At 44.9% G+C, this 18,711-nt stretch overlaps 1 protein-coding gene across 5 annotated transcripts in view; it reads left to right on the plus strand.

Annotated features, from left to right (window-relative positions):
* The first annotated feature begins 510 nt into the window (after positions 1 to 510).
* Positions 511 to 18,711, plus strand: part of LOC145360327 (polyhomeotic-like protein 2) — a 256,660-nt gene continuing 238,459 nt past the window's right edge. For all 5 annotated transcript variants that reach the window (XM_080215518.1, XM_080215522.1, XM_080215523.1 and 2 more), the window contains exon 1: positions 511 to 598. The gene's annotated coding sequence lies outside the window, so the exon portion shown is untranslated. The remainder of the gene's footprint in view (positions 599 to 18,711) is intronic.

Below are 18,711 nucleotides of genomic sequence, written 5' to 3' on the forward strand. Positions count from 1 at the left end.
CAGGACTCCTGCGGGAAGGAGATCCAACATTTGCTGCTCTGGAGAATGTCAGTGGTCTGTTGCCTAGCAACAGAGACTGCAGCAAATAAACTACCTACTGCTGGCACCACATTGATTAGAAACACATCCACTGATGCTTGGCCAAGGAAATATCATTATTGTCTAAGTGCAGTAAAATACAATGCAGCGCAGTGCTGCCAGAGCGAGTGCCCAGCTCTCAGTCTGGGTGAATGGGGCCAGTAACAAGCTGTACGACCCAGTTCTGTGACACCAGAGACAGCTCCAGTGTGGGGTGTCACCTTTGCAAGTTAGCTGTTCATGTGGCGAGCATAATAAAGCAAATAAGAGGCAGTAAATGTCCCCCCTGTACCACCCCTTGCTGCAGTGCGGAGTGGTAGAACCCTGTTAACATTAACCTGGCCCAGCACTATAGAGGCGTGCCTTTGGGATATTTGCTCCATCTCCATTGGAAAATCCCTCTCATGTGATGCATCCTGGAATGCAAATGAATTGTAGAATTTTTTTTCCCCCCCTTGCTGTGGTGCAGGAACAAGGAATGGAATGGTGTGGAGTATCAGCTTCATTTCTCAGGCAGGAGGTAAGGGGACTGGCTGCTGAGTGAGATTCGGGGTTGATTAAAGGGACAGTGTATTGAAGGAGCTGCTGTCTTGTTGAGTGCATTATTACACGGGACGGCAGTCAGATTGCTGAGAGTTTGGGAGCTCAGTTACATGTACATTTTTGGAGCTTATTTCTTGAGAGATTTGTCTTGAAACTTGGTGTGAATGTTCCTTTCAGCCTGTGGTGAGGGGTTGATACAGTGAAGTGCCTTATTAATCTATGAAAGAAGGGTTTGCAGTCACTGGCACTAGTGCTGCTTTTAGCAGCTTGTGTTACAGTCCCCTGTTGTAAGCGATGCTTTAGCTGTGAAAGCACTCCTAGGTTAATTGGAGGAGTCTGTGACTCTGTGACAACTGCACTGATCACAGGCACTGTGGCAAAAAACAGTGCTGCCTTTCTCTTTTGTTATCTGTGTGTCTCCCTGTAGTAATTGCACCCACACTGATGACAGTCTGAGGCTGTAGTTTTATTTAACAATGAAATAAAGAGAAGCATTCTTAAGCTGCCATTGGTTTCTCATTTGCATATAACTGTCTTTGGGGACCTCTGCGCTCTGCGTGTTTGAAATAGTTAATGAAATAAAGACTTGCAGACAAAACATGTCCAGATACTGGAACTTCAGTAAGAGCAGTTGCCATAATCTGGACTGTGTGTGTTTGCCTCTGAATTTGTATCAGGTGGGGAGGGGGGGTGGAAGAAATACTTGGAGACACTAAAACTAAATGTGTGTTGAAGGGTAATAGTGAAAGCACAGAGAGACCATAAATCCTTAAAATCTGTATAAATATCGCCTTAAAAGCCTGTGTACTGAATATGTCAGTACACTCTGTGCCCTTTTAAACCACAACATTTAAAGGGATAAAAACAAATTGCTGCAGATGTTGGGATTTTTTTGGGAGAGAAATGATTTATTTTTCTCCTAGTATTCTAGAGGGAAATTAGTAATGATTAGCTCATTATTATCAGTAACAGCCCATTACCGCCAATGCAGACCTGAGGAGATGTTTTATTTTGTTCATCGTAGGGGATGGAAATATTAAAATTGAGAATAGCTTTTGTTTTCTGTCCCAAACACACTGTTAACCTGCACAGCAATTCTCTCTCCGTTTAATATGTCGTGTAGAATTCTACTGTCTGCCTGCTCCAGAGTTGTTTCCAAGGAATTGCTAAGTGAATTACTTTGTCGGCAAATTAATTATCTGGTCAGTGTCGTTTTGCCTGTGTGAGGAACCTATTACTGTACTGTAATGTGATTAGTACTCCCACCACTGGGTTATTGATTCTTGGGTTCAGTAAAATGAATCTGTGCTTCCCTGCTGAACTGGCCTTGGTCAGTGAGTGAGGTGGGAACTGGCTAAAATCACAAGCACATTTAGCCAAACCCGAATAAGACTTGGTCCACTTTGTTCAGACATCAGAAAATTGGCACTTGTGCCACAGAGCTCGACCTGGCCTCTGGTTGTGTTGTTGAAGTGTTTGTGTTTTGTGATGTTTGTGGGATCTTGCTATGCACAAGTTGGCTGCTGCGTTTCCTACATTACAGATGACTACTTCCTAGAAAGTACTCCATTGGCTGACCACTTTGTCCCATGATAGTTAAAGAAGTGTTTTTTTCCTCTCTGCTTTGCTTTGATTCAAACTTGCTTTGTTGTTGGTGGGCAACAGTGTAGCTCTCTGGGAGTTCATAGAACTACAGGGTGTAGATCTTGGCTCAGGAGAGACAGCTGGTCAGGTGTGGAGAGGTGAGATTAAAGCTGCAGTACAGTACATTCATTTCTGTATGAGCCCATCGACTGGAGTTATACTGCAGATTCCCTGACACTTTCAGCAAATCCCAGGTTCCTGGATATGTGCACACTGGGTGTAATACAGACTCGTTCATGTGGGACACACCAGAAGATGAGTTGAAAGTAAAAGTGCAAACGTGAAGAAGAAACTGAAGGTACGGAAGCTGTGTCTGCTGACTCGAGATCTACACCCTGTAGTTCTACGAACTCCCAGAGAGTTACACTGCTGCCTGCCAACAACAAAGCAAGTTTGAATCAGAGCGGAGAGGAAGAGAACTTCTTTAATATCATGGGTCAGAGCAAAGTGGGTCAGCCAATGGAGTACTTTCTAGGAAGTAGTCATCTGTAACTTAGGAAACACAGCAGCCAATTTGTGCACAGCAAGGTCCCACAAACAGCAACGTGATGACCCAGATAATCTCTTTCCGTGGTGTTAAGGTTGGGATAACGGATTGACACCAGAGAAGAACTCGCCTGTCTTTTAGAATAGGAGTCAACGGGATTTTCGACCCATCTGGAGAGGCCATTCTGGGCCTTTGTTTAGATCTTATCCGAAAGATGGCCCCTCGAGCAGGGTGGTGTGCATTGGGTGCTGCCCCTCGAGCAGGGTGGCGTGCCCTGGGTAACGGTGAGTCAAGGCAGGGATCTAGTCCTGGAATTGTACTGTAAGCTTGACATCAACAAATAGCAGGATTTACTGTTGGAGAGAAGGGAAAATACAGCCCGAAAACTGGCCTAAAATTCCACAGTGAGCTTGACCATTGATCTTTGAAAAGTATCCCTGATTTGTGGCTGTGGGAATTTTCCCTTTTCCACATCAGTCATTCTTGTCTTCTCTCTCTCAATGCCATGGGTGCCAGTGTTGTAGGGTGATGTGGGCCTGGGTGCCAGTGTACATTTCCCTTGTGAATAGGGAAGGATGGACTCTGGGGTGAAGCAGATTGAGACTGTGCATCCTGTGGAGTTTCCATTAACCCCTCTCTCGCTGGCAGGTGAACCAGGTTGTTGGACTTGGTCTGGGAGAACGCTGTAATCATGGCTACCATTAAAAAGCACACTCACTTTACACCCAGAACAGTAAGCTGTAAATGTTGAATGCACTGAGACAGCCCCTACTTCAGGTGAAACTTTGGACCGTTTGGTGCAGAGAGATATTTTTATTAGCTATTGGCTGTAGAAATCTGGTTGTCACGGAAACCAGAGGTTAAATTTGATTACAAATTAAGACACCAGTCACGTTTTATTTATATATATATATAATGATGAATTTGATGTGGGAGCAGCTTAATTGGCCGCAGAAGTGGTTCAGAAGGAATCGACCACTGCAACATGCCTTCAAACTAAATTATAGGAGATTAAAGTGAAATGGTTTTTAATTCCAGCCTTTACTTTGTAAAATTTTTTCCAGATTCAAAAGCAACTTTTATAAAACAGTTTGTAATATTTAGTGAGGTGTTGTCACTGCAATACCAGGACACCAAATATTCTGGAACTGGTCTAGGAAGACTGGAACGGAGGGAAATAAAGACCCACAACTGAAATGGTATCATTCACAAATACTGGAAAGTACCGATGGAGTGAGAATGAACAGATCTGATTCATAGAACATTACAGCGCAGTACAGACTGTTGAGCCCTCGATGGTTTCACAGGTCGGCGCAATAATTTAAAGCCTGTCTAACCTACACTATTCCAATATCATCCATATGTTTATCCAATGACCATTTAAATGCCCTTAATGTTGACGAGTCCACTACTGTTGCAGGCAGGGCATTCCACGCTCTTCATACTCTGAGTAAAGAATCTACTTCTGACATCTGTCCTATATCTATCACCCCTCAATTTAAAGCTATGACATGTTAGCCATCACCATCTGAGGAAAAAGGCTCTCACTGTCCACCCTATCTAATCCCCTGGTCATCTTGCGTGTCCCTATTAAGTCATCTCTTAACCTTCTTCTCTCTAACGAAAACAGCCTCAAGTCCCTCAGCCTTTCCTCAAAAGACCTTCCCACCACACCAGGCAACATCCTGGTAAACCTTCTCTGCACCCTTTCCAATGCTTCCACATCCTTCCTATAATGCGGCAACCAGAACTGTACGCAATATTCCAAGTGCAGCCGCACCAGAGTTTTGTATAGCTGCAACGTGACCTCGTGGCTCCAAAACTCAGTCCCTCTACCAATAAAAGCTAACACATCGTACGCCTTCTTACAACCCTATCAACCTGGGTGCCAACTTTCAGGGATCTATGCACATGGACACAGACCCCTCTGTCATCCACACTACCAAATATCTTACCGTTAGCCCAGTACTCTATTTCCGTTACTCCTTCCAAAGTGAATCACCTCGCACTTTTCCACATTAAACTCCATTTGCCACCTCTCAGCCCAGCTCTACTGCTTATCTATGTCCCTCTGTAACCTGCAACATCCTTCCGCACTGTCCACAACTCCACCGACTTTAGTGTCATCAGCAAATTTACTAACCCATCCTTCTACACCGTCATCCAGGTCATTTATAAAAATGACAAACAACAGTGGCCCCAAAACAGATCCTTGTGGTCCATCACTAGTAACTGAACTCCAGGATGAACATTCCCCATCAATCACCACCCTCTGTCTTCTATCAGCTAGCCAGTTTCTGATCCAAACCACTAAATCACCCTCAATCCCATGCCTCCGTGTCTTCCACAATAGCTTACTGCGGGGAACCTTATCAAACGCTTTACTGAAATCCATATACACCACACCAACTGCTTTACCCTCATCCACCTCTTTGATCACCCTTTCAAAGAACTTAATAAGGTTTGTGAGGGACAACCTACCCTTCACAAAACTGTGCTGACTATCCCTGATTAAATTATTCCTTTCTAGATGATTATAAATCCTATCTCTTAACCTTTCCAAAACTTTGTCCACAACAGAAGTTGATTCAGTTGGAATGTAGAGTGCTGCAAAATATAGGAATCCCGAATAAATGAGAGAGATTGAACATTTAAAATGAAAATATAAATGTGCACATCAAAATCACACTGGTGCCTCTTGGGTGACACACTGTGTACGTTTAACTAAGAGACTTATCAACCATGAGCTTGAGAGACCTCCTTGCTCCAGAGTCCATCTCTGGCCTCATCTTCAGAATTCAGAAAGGTATACACTCCTCAGCAGTGACTTTACCAAAATATTTCTAAGTGCCCAACAGGGTGGGGATATGATCGCCGCAACTTGTGGGCCAAAGGGCCTGTTTGTGCTGTAGTTTTTCTATGTTCTAAGTGTGAAAATGGGAGAGAATTGATCCTGTTTTTTTTTTGGCAAGTGAAAAATTCAAATCTTATGCCACGTACAGAACAAAATGAAGCAAAGTGTGATTCTTGCCAATAGGGGGAGTGGATGGAGTCTGTTCATGCTGGGAAGCTGGCTGCTGACTGCTAGAGGGTGCCACTGCACATGAGCTGCTCCCAGTGCACTGTATAAAGTGTACACAATGCACTGGGAATATGACACTTCCTGTTTAAAAAAAAACCCCCATTCACTCTGAGTGGCTCAATGGCCTCCGGTTCCACTAGCAAGGCCATTGCTGGGGACCATACGTGATCCTTGCTGGTGAGGACCTCCATGGCAGAGGCCATTAAGGCAATGAGCCCTGACGGTTCCATCCCAGGCTCGCTAATTATATTTAAAATTCAGATGTAAATATTTAAATCAGCCTGAAGGGCGTGAGGCTGATCGTGCTTGCAATCCAGTGCCGGTATCATCCGGAGGGGAAAGACACTGGGTATGAACCCAGTTTCCTGCCTCTCGATCTTCCCAGCCCACCACGCTGATCAACCGCCATGACGAGTCAGCAGGATCGCCCTCTCGTCTTTTTTGTAATCGGCCTTTGGCTAAGATCGAGACCAAGATGGGGCACAATGTCTTGTCAGCGCGGGTCTTGTTTGCCATTTGTGGGGACCGTGAGTTGGATTCAATTGAATTTGGTTTTTGGAGCAAGCCAGGAATGGGTTTGGGTTTGCCTGGTCCAGTCTGAGCATTGGCTTTTTGACTTTAAGAATGGATTTACAAAACTGTTCAATGAGATGTGTATGTCCATATGTCCGTCATACAGAAGCCGGTGTCCATCAGGGTGCAAACAGTGACGGTCAAGTTGCCTATCTGGAGCCCAGCGTGTGACGGTTCACTTTGCAAAGCAGTTTCTGATGATGGAGATTTGTGGACAACTTGTAAGCGTATTTCAGTTTGAGCTTGCGTTCCCTGTCACTGTGCTGTGTATTCAGAACATTTTGATTTATTTTTGTCACATGTGTTAACATAGTGAAAAATATTGTTTCTTGCACGCTATATCATCAAATCACATCATTCAAAGAGAAGGAAAGGAGAGGGTGCAGAATGTAGTGTTACAGTCACAGCGAGGGTGTAGAGAAAGATCAACTTAATGTGAGGTAGGTCCATTCAAAAGTTTGACAGCAGCAGGGAAGAAGCTGTTCTTGAGTCAGTTGGTGCGTGACCTCAGACTTTTGCATCTTTTTCCTGATGGAAGAAGGTGGAAGAGTGTGTGTCTGGCGTCCTTAATTATGCTGGCTGCTTTTCCCCGAGGCAGCAGGAAGAGTAGACAGAGTCAATGGTTGGGAGGCTGGTTTGCGTGATGGATTGGGTTACGTTCATGACCTCTTGTAGTTCCATGTTGAGTGGATATGTCTTGTCTTGCTAATCTTCCTGATGTTCAAAAAACATTTTTGTCACAACATCTGTTTTGGTGAACTTCTATTTATTCATTCTGCTGCCAACTCCAAGCCCTGTTATTAACAGTAATCCTGATTGGAGAGCGATCCATGTGTCCCTCTCCCTGTGCGCGCATAATCATGGAAAAATTACAGCACAGAGAGAAGCCAGTGGCTCTTTGTGTCTGTAGCAGCTGAAAAATGAACCTTCCCTGTCCCTAACAGCCGAATCCCATTTTCCAGCATTTGGTGGTGATAGCCCTGCAAGGTCTGGCACTTCAGATGTATCCAGTACCTTTTTTAAATGAGTTGACCAGTTTCTCCCTCTACTATCCTTTTCAGGCAGTGAGTTCCAACTCCCCCTCCCTACCCCCACCTCTTCACCTATTTAGTCACCCCCCTCGCTTTTCTAAAGTCCAGTGGAGACAAGTCCAGCCTTTTCCTCATAAGACAATCCACTCAATCCAGGTGTCAATCTCCTCTGAACCACCTCCACCCTTCCCTAAATTGAGACCAAAGCTGCGCACACTACTCGAGATATGCTTCAGTTGTGCAAACACAATATTGTATGCGATTTATGTCCATTCTTCCTGTGAGATGACCAGGCCAGCGCTCTGTGGCCTAACTAATGTTTTATATAATTCCAGCATAACCTCCCTCCTCTTGTATTCTACGCCTCTATTAATAAATGGAAGAATTCTATTTGCCTTAACCATCTCATCAACCAGTCCTGCTCCTTTCAGATATCTGTGGGACATTCGTTCTAAGATCCTCACTTCTTCTGCACCTCTCAATATTCTCCCATTTATTATCATTCCTTTGCCTTGTTTGACCTCCCCAAACACATCACCTCACATTTCTGTGGGTTGAAATCTATTTGCCACCTGACCATTTGGTATCCTCCTTCAGTTCACAGCTTCTCTCGTTACCAGCCGTGTGGCCAATACCTGGATCCTACATTTATGTCCAGATTATCAAAAAGTGGAGACAGTACTGAGCTCTGTGGAACCCCTCTGGAAACAATCTTCCAGTCACAAAAACAGCAGCCAACAATTACCCTTTATTTCCTATTACTCAACCAATTTCACTTCCAGCTTATGTTCCCCTGGATCCCATGGGCTCTGACTTTTTTTTGTTTAATTTGCTACATTGGGCCTTGTCCAAAGCCTTGTCTAAATCCATGTAGGTCACATCAACTGCCCTACCTTCATTAACCCTCGGTTACTTCAAAACATTCAATCACATTAGTCAGGCATGAGCTTCTCTGAACAAACCCACACTGACTCTCCTTGATATTTTTTCTTTCTAAATGATCGTTTATATTCTTTCTCAGAATCCTTTCCAATAATTTCATAAAACCACAGAATCTCTATAGTGCAGAAGGAGGCGATTTGGCCCATTGAGCCTGTACCGACAACAACCCTACCCAGGCTGTATCCCCAGAACCCCAGGTATTTACCCTGTTAATCCCCCTGACACTAAGTGGCAATTTAGCACGGCCAATCAGCCTAACCTGTATTTTTGGACTACCCAATGCAAGACTAGACTGACTGATGGATAATTATTCGATCTATCTCTCCCTCTCGAATTAAACATACAAACCCCCCAATCCTCCAGGACCTCGCCTGCATCAGTGAGGATTGGAAAGTGAAGGTCAGACCCATTGCAATTCTCTCCCTGGCTTCTGAGTAACAGCCTGGGATACATTTCATCTGGTCCAGGATGCTAATCCCCTTAATACTTCCCCTCTACCTGCTTTTATCGTGTCCAATAATTCATACTCCTCAACTACACTGTCTGCATTGTCACCCTCTTTGTCTTGTGAAGGTGATGAGCGCTGCTGCCTCACGGCACCAGGTATCCTGGTTCAATTCCAGCCTTGGGTGACTGTCTGTGTGGAGTCTGCATGTTCTCCTCATGTCTTCATGGGTTTCCTGTGTGCTCTGGTTTCCTCCCGCAGTCCAAACGTGTCTAGGTTAGATAGATTAGCCATGGTAAACGTATGGAGTTACAGGGTTAGGGTGGGGCCTGGATAAGTTACTCAGTCGAGTTAGTGCAGACTCAATGGGCCAAATGGCTTCCACTGTAGGGATTCCAGCAACACTCACCTTCACACGTTTGGTCTTTTGAGGCCCCTATCCTTTCTTTCATTATCCTCCTCAAATGATTAAAGCCAATCACTGCCACATCAGTCTGAAGTTTTGATCTTTATTCTGGAGAATTTCCACAACCTATTTCAGTATAATTAAGGATGCCCCACACCCTGGACATTCTCTCTTCCACCTTCCATTGGGAAAAAGATGCAAGTGTCTGAGGTCACGGACCAACTGAATGGCTTCTTCCCTGCTGCCGTCAGATTTTTGAATGGACCTACCTTGCACTAAGTTGATCTTTCTCTACACCCTACTATGACTAATGCTACATTCTGCACTCTCTCCTTTCCTTAACAGGTGACAGTAAATCAAAACAAAACAGCAAAAAGGTTGTCTTAAAAATTGAAAATTGAACTGATCCAGCCAGAAATGTACAAACTTCCTTCATTAAATATCAAACGTGCATTGACTTTACTATCCCCATTAGACAGGGGAACAGCTACTTACACAGTTCCATTGTGTGTTACACACTAGAACATGCTGACAAAACACAAATGAAATATTTTGACCTGCATTAGATTATCGATTCGAATTCCTAGTGCTGGAGACAGCAAAAAGAAAACAAAGGTTCACACAGAAAAATACACAAGTGTTTTTCAATAGAAGCTCACAACTCAGACTGGTGGTTAGCACTGCTGCTTTACAGTGCCAGGGGCCTGGGTTCAAATCCTGCCTTGGGTGAGTGCAAGCTGCACACGGACATCTTCCCCGTGTCTGCGTGGGTTTCCTCTGAGCGCTCCAATTCCCTTCCACAGTCCGTAGATGTGCGGGTTAGGTGGATTGGCCGTGCTAAATTGCCCCTTAGTGTCAGGGGGATTAATAGGATAAATTCATGAGGTTAAGGGGATAGTGCATGGGTGGGATCAGTGCAGGCTCGATGGACCAAATGGCCTCTTTCTGCAGTGTGGGGATTCTAAGATTTTCTGGTTGTCCTTGGGGCTTTTGATGAGCCTTTGCAGATGTATGTTAGTACACTTTCCATCAGTGCTTCCTGCCAACTAACAGCACTTTTTAATAGGTTAATTATTTAATTAATTCTGAATCACAAGGGAATCCACAAATTGGTTTATTGGACGTTCTGTGTTTTAAATATTGCGAAATGGCAATTGATGCTATTGGGAAAAGCAGACTTGACAATGGTCCTCCATGCCATACTGGTTTGATTTATTGTCACACGTATTAACACACAGTGAAAAGTATTGTTTCTTATGCACAATACAGTCAAAACATCCCGTTCATAGAGAAGGAAAGGAGACTGTGCAGGATGTAACGTTACAGTCATAGCTAGGGTGTAGAGGGTTCACTCTGGGTCTTTTGTTTTAGTTCAGACAGATCAATAAGTAGATCACTTGTTTTGTCGTCATGGAAATTCCAGCATTCATGTACATGCGGTGTTTGTGAACTGGTGGATGATGTATCTTGTAAACCAGTGAAATATATGATTAAAAAGCTACATGAAACCTGCCCTATCTGTCACATCACACCAGGGTCTGTGTTCTCAAGGACCCCCTGTGTCTGATGGACAAGTTTCACATCTGACTTTTCCTGACAAACTCCAGCAGTTTCTTTACCCCGTACCCCTCCTCCGATTATCTGTCCATTTTCTCTCTTTTTTTTTAAGAAAAGAGAACAGGATGGTTTGGAAATTCTTTGATTTCTGTGTCATTACTAACTGACCTGAGACATCATGGCTGGAACTCTCCCACCTCGCCCACCCAGAATCGGTGTGGGCGAAGCTCCGACAATGGAAATGTCTGTTGGCCTGGGGTTGGAATTTCCGTCCTCGCCCGAGTGAGGCTGTAAAATCCCGCTGTATGGCTCTTTACACTTTTCATTGCGTCTTGTTTGTGGCTGATTTGGAGGAGGGAAGGGAACAGGAGTCCCTGACTCTGAGAAACTATCTTGAAGGCCAACTCTATTCCTTAAAAACAATGGTGATTGATTCCATGGTGAAAAGTGAAGGTGCTCTGTCGTCTGCCCAGAATGCTGGATTTAAAAGAGGGGATGTCATAGAAACTTTTAAAGCTCTAACAGGCTTAGACAGTCGGTTCAGAAAGAATGTCCTTGATTTTGGTTGGGGAGCCCAGAACCAGGGGTTATTGTTTGAGGATAGGGGTGTCACAGTGGATAGCACTGCTGTCTCACAGCACCGGGGACCCGGGTTCAATTCCAGCCTTGGGTGGCTGTGCTAACTCTGCACGGACACGCTCCCCGTGTCTGCATGGATTTCCTCTAGGTGCTTTGGCTTCCTCCCACAATCCAAAGATGTGTAGGTGAGGTGGATTGGACATTGTCTAAATTGCCCCTTAGTATCCAAAGATGTGTAAATTAGCGGGATGAATGCGTGGTGTTACAAGTAGGCCTGGGTACGATGCTCTGTTGGAGAGTTGGTGCAGATTCAATGGACCTCTTTCTGCACTGAAGGGATTCTATGATAATCAGTAAACCTTTTACAAGTGAGGTGAGGAAGCATCTCTTCACCCAGAATGTAGTTGAGGCTAAAACGTTGTTTGATTTTAAGAAGAAATTAGATTTATAGCTCTTGGGTCTACAGGGATGTGGGAGGAATGTTCAGGCTATTCAATTTGATCAGCCATGATCATAATGGATGGTGGAGCAGGCTCGATGGGCTGAATGGGCTACTTCTGTATACCAGCATTGAGTCGCACAATTTTGGGAAGTCCTGACACAGCAAACGTTTGCACAACCAGGAATTACTCCCACATTCTCTGATCTTCTAACAGTGCTTTTGTTTGTCAGGTGACAAGACCATTGGAAACAGAAGCAAGTGTAAAAGGACAAATAGTTTGCAAATTGGGCGTTGGGAATAAGAGCTGGAGGAAGTTATTTGGTCCCTTGAGCCTGCTCCAGCATTCAATAAATCATTGCTGACCTCTTGCATTAATTATTTCAATATACATACCAGTAAGGTATCTCACTTTTCTTCATTGTGTTTTTACATCAGACAGGATTTTTTTCCCTGGGTGATCAGGGAATTCTTAATTCCAGAATTATTATAAAGGTTAATACCTGGAACGAAATTTGATTTATTATTGTCACATGGTATTGGTGTACAGGGAAAAGTATTGTTTCTTGCAAGATATACAGACAAAGCATACTGTTTATGGAGAAGGAAAGGAGAGGGTGCAGAATGTAGCGTTACAGTCATAGCTAGGGTGTAGAAAAAGATCAACTTAATACAAGAAAGGTCATTCAAAAGTCTGACAGCAGCAGAAGAAGCTGTTCTTGAGTCAGTTGGTATGTGACCTCCAGACTTTTGTATCATTTGCCTGACGGAAGAAGGTGGAAGAGAGAATGTCCCGGGTGCGTGGGGTCCTTAGTTATGCTGGTTGCTTTTCTGAGGCAGCAGGAAGTATAGACAGAGACAATGGATGGGAGGCTGGTTTGCGTGATGGATTGGGCCGACCTTTTGTAGCTTGCGGTCTTGGGCAGAGCAGGCCAAGCTATGATACAACCAGAAAGAATGATGAAGATGCAGCATCACAAACTCTTTGCGGTTTGTGCTAATGAAGATAAATATTGGTCTTTGCTGAAGTTTTCTGTGCACACAGCTGTATTCTTCAGTAACATTGGCAGCGGTTTCTCTTTCGCAACTACATTCAGAATGTTTTCAGTTTGTAGTTCATGTTTACCCCACACTTTCACAATTCAAGGTTTATTGGAATTGCAAAATGATAAAAATATAAGATCATCTAGTTCACCATCAGCCACCCATTGTCCAGTGGTCACGGAGGTTTGACTAATCTGGACAAATTGGTCTGTATCGATTAATCTACATGTGGAGATGCTGGCGTTGGACTGGGGTAAACACAGTAAGAAGTCTCAACACCAGGTTAAAGTCCAACTCGTTTATTTGTTAGCAAAAACCGCTAGCTTTCAGAGCACTGCCCCCTCATCAGACTCACCTGACAAAGGAGCAGTGCTCCAAAAACTAGTGGCGCATTGTCCCGGGATGGGATTTGGGTAGATCGAGTAGACATGGCTTCCAAGCACCCATCTCCTGCAGAACCCACATTCACTCCAGTTGACAGGTAGGAACTTTTGCTGTTGAGGTACTCCGTCAGTGTTTTTTTTATCACCATTTCCAGGCCCCAACCAGCTGTATGGAATTTCTGGATAATTTTTCCCATCCTTTGCCCCCAATCAGGAGATATCTCTAAAGGGGATACTGCCCAGAGATGGGGCCACAGCCTGTGCTCCCACCTTACCAGAAGTTTAACATTAGTAAATCCGCCTTGTGCGCTGTAAACTCAATCCCAGAACTGACCTGAAACTGGTCTCAAATCATTGAATTTTTCCAGTGGTATTTCACAAGATGTTGGCAGCTGGAATCCAGCAATGAATTGGGGGACTGTGAACATAGCGACAGGGCAAACTCTCGGATATCCTGGCAGCTAGACTTTGGTCAGGCAGCAAGCGATTGACAATGCGTGCTCTGCCCATGGAGAAACCACTGCAGAAATACACCAATTTTCACTGTTTTCTCGAGAGACTTCAGGTCTACTTTTTTAAAAATGTTTAGCCTGCATTCTGTGCAGGTGCTTGTGAAAGTTTTTAAGCTGCGTGGGCTGGAGTTGTAGTCAGAAATGAGCAGCTGTAGTCATGGTGGGTCCACTTGTTCTTTCCTCTGGCATCCTGACGAGATTAGAAATTACAGCTTGACTCAGCTGATGGTGAGAAAAAGGTGAGTGTCCATCTACAAATAACTGGGAGTCGGAGTCCCACTGAACACCATTGGCTCACATCTCGCAAAGCTCAAGATAGGAAAAGTCCCAGATACAAAGCTGCAGCTGGCCTGGTGCTGTTTGCCTCTGGGTCGCTGCATCTGTTTTTAAACCAGTGGGTTGCGAGTTAACACACCATTTCAGGACTCAAACATCACCATCTGGCACTCCAACACATTAGGAGGGAACGAGTCAATGTTTTACATTAGCTCTTTAAAGTGAAGCCTGTTTCCCTGGTTAGGTGAACAGGAAAGATTCCATGGCCCTCCCTGGGAGGGGATGAGGGGAAATCTCAGGGCAATATTTCTCCCTCCAACCAAAAACCAAACCACTTGAGCGTTCCTGATTCTGCAGGAAGTTGTGACGTGTGTTTTGTGATTTTTGCAGTAAGGGGCTGTGTCTCCAATGTCTTCCCCCTACCAACCCCTCAGTCTTCCTTTGTTGAAGTAGACCACCAGCCCCTCTGAACACGGAGCCACTATGGTTCACTGAGACCAACCCTTTTATTGTTGTCCCTGGCAAAGTCAACATTTTAACGTCCATCCCTAATTGCCTCAAAGGTGGTGGTGAGCCACCTACTTAAACCACTGTAGTCCACGTTGTGTAGGTATACCCATAGTGCTGTTAGGGAGGGATTGAAGGAACGGCTGATTATGTTTCCAAGTCGCAGTGGTGAGTGAGTGGCTTGTAGGAGAACTAGCCGGTGGTGGTTTCCTGTGTGTCTGTTGTAGTGGTCGTGGGTTTGGAAGGTGCTGTCAAAGGAACTTTGAGTTGCTAATGGTACACGTGGCTGTCACTGTGCGTTGTGTTGGAGGGGCTGGAAGAATGTAATCGAGTATCTAATCTACACCAAAGCCTGCATATTCTTACTGCTTGAATTAGCTTCACGGCCCAAAGCAGTGACGGATACAATGATGTAGAAAGAGGAGAAAAGGTGGAGGTGATTTTTCCTTTCCCTTGGAGAAGCAAAGCTCTGGAGGATGTCTGATAGTATTGAAAATCATCGGGGAAGAAAATATTCCCAGTAGTGAAACTATCGAGAATGAGAGCCCAGGTTAAAGGAAATTGCCAACCATTGCTGCTTTTGCCAATAAGAGGAAAAGCTTTTCCACGCAGCGAGTGGTTGGGATCAGGAATGCACTGTCTGAGAGCGTGGTGGAGACAGATTCTCTCGCGGTGGCACAGTGTTTAGCACTGCTGTCTCACAGCTACATGGACCCAGGTTCGATTCCTGGCTTGGGACGCTGTCTGTGCAGAGTCTGCACATTCTCCCCGTGTCTGTATGAGTTTCCTCCGAGTGCTCCGGTTTCCTTGCACAGTCCAAAAGACGTGCTGATTGGGTGCATTGGCCATGCTAAATTTTCCCTCACTGTAACCCGAACAGGCACCAGAGTGTGGTGATGAGGGGATTTTCACATTAACTTCATTGCAGTGTTAATGTAAGCCTACTTGTGGCAATAATAAATAAACTTAAAAAAAAGAGTGGTTAGGATCTGGAATGCACTATCTGAGATTGTGATGGAGACAGATTCAATTGGAGCTTCGAAATGGAATTAGATCATTATTTGAAAAGGAAATATGTAAGGATAGAGAGGAGGTGTGGTGACGCTCAATAAATTGTTCTTTCAGAGTGGGCTAGCCCATACATAATGGGCTGAATTGCCTCATGCGTTGTACCCATTCTATAATCTCAGTAATGCCAAGGGGAATGGGTCACTGTGATGCATCAATGTTATTTGCATTTTTCATGTCAATTTGACTGTTCCTGGTCATCTGTCAGGTTAGAGAAATTGCTGCCTCGTGGCTTTTACATTTAATCATCTAGTCACTCCGTGGGGAAGCAGCTAGGAAACTCCATGGTGCACTTGATCCCAGACCAGGGAAACACACTGCTATAAGAACATAAGAAATAGGAGCAGGAGTAGGCCATCTAGCCCTTCGAGCCTGCCCCGCCATTCAATAAGATCATGGCTGATCTGTCGTGGCTCAGTTCCACATTCCCGCCCTCTCCCCATAACCCTTAATCCCCTCTCCTATCAAAAACCCATCAACCCGCGTCTTAAAAATATTTAGCGAGGCAGCCTCCACCACTTCAACGGGCAGAGAATTCCAGAGATTCACCACCCTTTGAGTGAAGAAGTTCCTCCTCAACTCCGTTCTAAACCGCCCCCCTTTTATCTTGAGGCTGTGCCCCCTAGTCCTATTGTCTTTTTTGAGCGGGAAGAGTCTTTCCACCTCTATCCTATCCATCCCATTCATATCTTTCCACCAACCCTGACCTCTGGATTTGGGACAGGGTTAACATTGACTTCTGATGAGCTCTAAGTCCTGTTTCACTTCACGAGCAATGTGCTGTGTCTCATTCAGCTGATGCAGTTGTCACACCTCCTCTCAATTTGTGTTTAATTGGTGACATTGATATTGTGTTGTGTGATTCTTCATGTCTCTGGCCTGCAGTGTGTGTTAACACAGGCAGCGATGCCTTACGGGAGATTATTCAATAAGCACAGTTTAGTCCAACACCCAAAGTCAAAATGAGCCTTCAGGAGCAGGAATTCTGGTTGGTTTTATTCTATTTCTGCATTCTCTCAGCTCTGGGACGAGGAAGTGAAATACCAATCTGCAAAACCTGCTGCAGGAGCGTCAACAACAGTGGAAACTTGGACAGAAGCAGGAGGGAAAATGTTGTTCCAGCAGATCCTTCAGTGTGTAAGAAATCTCACAACACCAGGTTAAAATCCAACAGGTTTGTTTGATATCACGAGCTTTCAGAGCACTGCTCACCTGATGAAACCTGTTGGATTTTAACCTGGTGTGTGACTTCCTGCTGTGCCCACCCCAGTCCAACGCCAGCATCTCCACACCTCCAATCACAGAAGGAGTCTGTCCACTTGCGCCAAATCCACCATTTTGGGCAGAGAAAATGCTGCATTTTGGGAACAGAGCAATTTTTATCCAGGAATTCCAGTGTTCCTTGTTGCTGTGCTGGGGGCAGGTGTTGTTTTCACTGGGTAAGGGGGCATTGCCTCTCTGCCTGGGACTATGGAATCACCTGGGCCTGGCACATGGATAAAAGTTTGTGCGGGTCCTGCACAAGTGCACCCGATTTCCTGGCCATTCCTCTTACCCACACTGAGAATTGGTTGGGGGGAGGAGGGGGGGTATTCCATGTACCTTCCTCCCTGCTGGATTTCTCTCCCATGCTGCTCACTCAGTCCAGGTCACCTGCAGACAAACACGTCATGCAACCCCTGCAGTGCAGAAGGTGGCCATTCAGCTCATCAATCCTACCCAGGCCCTATCGCCATAACCCTACATATTTACCCTGCCAGTCCCTCTGACACTAAGGGGCAATTTATCATGGCCAATCAACCTAACCCCTGGGAGGAAACCCCTGCAGACACAGGGAGAACATGCAAACTCCACACAGACAGTGACCTGAGGCCAGAATTGAACCTGGGTCCTTGGTGCTGTGAGGCAGCAGTGCTAACCACTGTCACTGTCTATGCAATTTAACATGGAGGCTTTGGGTACAGTGGATGAGTGGGTGTGTCATTAAGTGTGTAGTGGACCTTTTTAAAAAATGTTTAAGTTTATTAGTCACAAGTAAGGCTTGTGATGAACACTGCAATGAAGTTATTGTGAAATTCCCCTGGTTGCCACAGTCCGGCGCCTGTTTGGGTCAATGTACCTAACCAGCACATCTTTGAATAGTGGGAGGAAACAGGATTACCTGGAGGAAACTCACGCAGACACAGGGAGAACGTGCAAACTCCTCAGACATTGGGTATTGAACCTGGGTCCCCAGTGCTGTGGGGCAGCAGCGCTAGCCACTGTGCTGACCTTTATTCTGATTTTACAGGTTTTGTCAATAAAGCACTTGACCAGAAAAGTTATTTTATAAACATAATTGCACACGCTCTGGGTTGTGTAAAAACCAACTGATTTAATTCTCTGTGATGACAGGGCAGAATGTGTTGAGATGAATTCCTGTTGTCCTCCAGAGAATTCTTCAATGATCTGTCATCTCACTGGGGCAAAGGTCAGGGGATGTGCTGACTGAACATCTTAATCAGAGGGGAGATATTCTGGTGCAGAACAAAATGTACTTGAAGCTCTAAAAGAATGTGTGCTTTGAGGGTGAGGGACATAAATGCATGTGCATCAGCAAGAACTATTTGTTTGGAACTTGTCTGATATTGCACATAACTGCTGCTTGGACAGTTAGCAAGTCAACACCTACCTGGGAAGGACAACGGGCTGAAGACCTGATGTTGCCCTTGAAGTTCCACAACGTTGAAGCTCCAGGGGTTGGATAGTATTGTTTGTTTGGCAGAGACCAAAGCCACCCTTGCCTGGTTAGTTACCCCCGTGAGTGGTTAGCATTATGAAGGCGCTGCCTGATAACGGGACGGCGACTAATTCAATCTTAATCTTCACATGGGGATTGGATAAAGACTGAAGAGAAATGATTGTTAGGGATATGGGGAAGGAACAGGGCAGTGGGATTAACTGGACTCTATTTGAATGCAGGGAACCTCCTTGTGCTATCCCAAGATTCTAACCCTGTGCTGTGTGCAAAATTTCACTTGAATCAGAGGGTTTTTATTGACCAGGTGGGGTTTACACTTGTACGCTGAGAGTATAACCAAAAGATAAAGGCACCAACTGCTGGTAAGCTGAATTC

This window comes from Carcharhinus amblyrhynchos, chromosome 30 (genome assembly GCF_965287045.1).
Source record: "Carcharhinus amblyrhynchos chromosome 30, sCarAmb.v2.hapA, whole genome shotgun sequence".
Classification (NCBI taxonomy): domain Eukaryota; kingdom Metazoa; phylum Chordata; class Chondrichthyes; order Carcharhiniformes; family Carcharhinidae; genus Carcharhinus; species Carcharhinus amblyrhynchos.